Genomic DNA, 3532 nt, shown 5'->3' on the forward strand with positions numbered 1-3532 from the left:
CACTGGGAAGAGGTAACTATGGGGAGGAAGTGGGAGGGGAGCTGTTGCATTGTGGTAAACTGTGGTCAATGACATGAGACAAAGTATATGTGAACTTCTGTATGGAAAGTGAATTTGCTCTGTAAATCTTCACCCAAATAAAAATTAATTAATTAATTTAAAAAATAAATAAATAAAATATACTGACAAGAAACTGCCAGAAATTCAAGCTAGATTCAGAAGAGGACATGGAATGAGGGATATCATTACTGATGTCAGATGGATATTGACTGAAAGCAAAGAATAACCAGACAGATGTTTACCTGTGTTTTATTGACTATGCAAAGGCATTTGACAATGTAGATCATAATAAATTATAGATTACATTGCAAAGAATTGGAATTTGAGAACACTTAATTGTGCCCATAAGGAACTTGTAGATAAACCAAGAGGCTGTCATTCTAATAGAAGAAGGGGATACTGCATAGTTCTAAAGCAGGAAGAGTGTGCATTAGGTTTGCATCCTTTCACCATATTTAATCAATCTGTATGCTGAACAAATAGTCCGAGAAGCTGGACTATGTGAAGAAGAATGTGGCATCAGGATTGGAGGAAGACTATTAACAATCTGTGATATGCAGATGACACAACCTTGCTTGCTGAAAGTGAAGACTTGAAACACTGATGAAGATCAAAGACTACAGTCTTCAGTATGGATTATGCCTCAACACACACACACACACACACAAAAATAATAATCCTCACAATTGGACCAATAAGCAACATCATGATAAATGGAGAAAAGGTTGATGTTCTCAAGGAATTTCATTTTAGTTGGTGAACATCCATGGAAGCAGCAGTCGGGAAATCAGACATCATATTGCACTGGGAAAATCTGCTGCAAAGGATGTCTGTCTTTAAAGTGTTAAGAAGCAAAGATGTCACTTTAAAGACTAAGGTATGCCTGACCCAAGCCATGGTATTTTTAATCACCTCATATGCAAGTGAAAGCTGGACAATGAATAAAGAAGACTGAAGAAGAGTTGATGCCTTTGAATTGTAGTATTGGCAAAGAATATTGAAAATACCATGGACTGCCAGAAGAATGAACAAGTCTGTCCTGGCAGCAGTACAACTGGAATGCTCATTGGAACCAAAAGTGGCCAGCCTGGCCTTATCTACTTTGGTTGTGCTCTCAGAAGGGATCATTCCCTGGAGAAGGATAGCACGCCTGGTAAAGTAGAGGGTCGAAGAAGAAGGGGGAGACCCTCAATGAGTTGGATTGACATCGTGGCTGCAACGATGAGCTCAAGCACAGCAAGGCTTTTGAGGATGGTGCAATACTGGACAGTGTTTTGTTCTGTTGTACATAGGGTGGCTATGAGCTGGACCTGACTCAGCGGCACCTAACAACAATTGTTTTTAACTAATTTATATCCTGTAGCAGATGATGTCAGTGTCCAACCCATATCCCATGCACAACCTGAAGGTCACCTGCATCTTCAGTGGTCAGTTCTCATATATACCAATGACTTGTTCCTTTGTGCATATATGTGCTCAGTCCATGTGTGGAGCAGGCCAGAAATGCCAGAGGATTAGAACCTTTAGGAACAACTGTCATACCAATTAGGTATGAGAGTTGGTAGACAAATACGTTAACCTACTACTCCTTTGGTGGATCAGCTTGTAGCCATGTTCTACATGGTCTTTCAGATTGTCTCCAGGAGGACTGAGCTTATAACAATGGTGCATTTATCAACTTATCCTTTATTGGCTGTCCTTTCTTCCTTGACTCACTTCTTCACTGTGTTTTCTAGGATCTCCTTCCAAATAACCTTCCATATATACAAAACCTTGCCTCAAGTTTTCTTACTTGGGAAAATCCAAAATAAGAAATTCAAAGCATTTGCAATATCCTATTGTGGTAGCACATTTGTTTTCTTTTTTACATCTAGTTTGGTGGTGAGAATCGTGACCTTTTATATTAAGCAGGCCTAGATTTACATCTTGGTTAATTAGCTGTGTAATTGGGGGCAAGTAACTTAATCATTTTGTCTCAGTCTTTTTTATTTATAAAGAGGGGATAATAACACCTGCTTCAGAACTCCTCTATTAAATTCGATAATACTTGTTATTATTAGCTGCTGCTGAGGCAGCCCTAGGTCCTGTGCAGAATCAGTTGCAGTCTGTGTTGTGATCCACAAGGTTTTCTTTTAACAATTTATTTTGTTGTTGTAGTAGTTGTTTTTAAGAATATAAACAGAAGAACATATGCCAATTCAATAATTTCTACATGTACAATCACCTTATATGCATGCAAATGCTGGACAGTGAATAAGGAACACTTGATTTGACACATTTAAATATGATGTCAGTGAAGAATGTTGAATATACACCATGGGCTGCTAAAAGAAAGAACAAATCCATCTTGGGGAAGTACATCAAAAATGCTTCTTAAAAGCGAGGATGGAGTGACTTTGTCTCACGTATTTTGCAGATGTTATCAGCAGGGACAAGTCCCTGGAGAAGGATATCATGTTTGGTAAAGTAGAGGGTCAGCAAAAAAGAGGAAGACCCTTACTGAGAGGGATTAACACTGGCTGTGAGAATGGGCTGAAACATAGAAACAATTGTGAGGATGGCAGTAGACCAGGCAGTGTTTCATTCTGTTGTACGTAGCATCACTATGGGTCAGAATTGACTCAGCAGCACCTAACTATAGCAACAACAATTCCATGACTCTGATTACACCATCCAGTTCATTCACAGGATTGATTCATTCACAGCCATTGAAGGCTGATTTTCAGAAGTAGATCCCCATGCCTTTCTTTGTAGTCCACCTTAGTCTGAAAGCTCCACAGAAGTCTGTTCAGCATCATAGCAAGATGCAAACCTCCACTGACAGATGACTGGTGGCTGCACATGAGGGGCATTGTCCAGGAATCACACGCAGCTTTCCTGGGTGGAAGGCAAGAATTCTACCAATGAACCACCATTGCCCTCCTCCCCCAAATAATACACTTAGCACAAAGCATAATCCAGAATATGAACCAAACCAAAAAAACTCATTGCCATTGAGTCAGACCCAACTCATAGCAACCCCTCCTTGGGTTTCCAAGGCAGTATCACTACGGAAGTAGATCACCCAATATTCCTTCCTGAGCTCCCAGAATATGTACAGTAATGCTCAATAACTGTTAGCTATAAGTTGTTTGGCATAACCATTCATTATTTTGTACTAACAGATTCTGGTAGCATAGTGGTTAAGTGGTCAGCTGCTAACTGAAAAGATAAGAGTTTGAAACCACCAGCTGCTCCAAGGGAAGCAGTCTGCTTCGATAAAGATTTACAGCCTAGCAAACTCTACGATGCAGTTCTATTCTCTCTTTCAAGATTGTGATGATTCACAATCAACTCAATGGCAGTGGGTTTCGTTTTAGTTTTTGTAAATTAATCTCAAGTAATTAATTAGGTTTCATATGAGCTCATGAGCTCTGGTAGCATAGTGGCTAAATCACTTGACTGCTAACCAGAAGGCTGGTGGTTCAAACCC

This window comes from Orycteropus afer, unplaced genomic scaffold, assembly GCF_000298275.1.
Source record: "Orycteropus afer afer isolate SDZICR_OR568_19922 unplaced genomic scaffold, OryAfe1.0 scaffold00350, whole genome shotgun sequence".
NCBI classification, from domain to species: Eukaryota; Metazoa; Chordata; class Mammalia; order Tubulidentata; family Orycteropodidae; genus Orycteropus; species Orycteropus afer.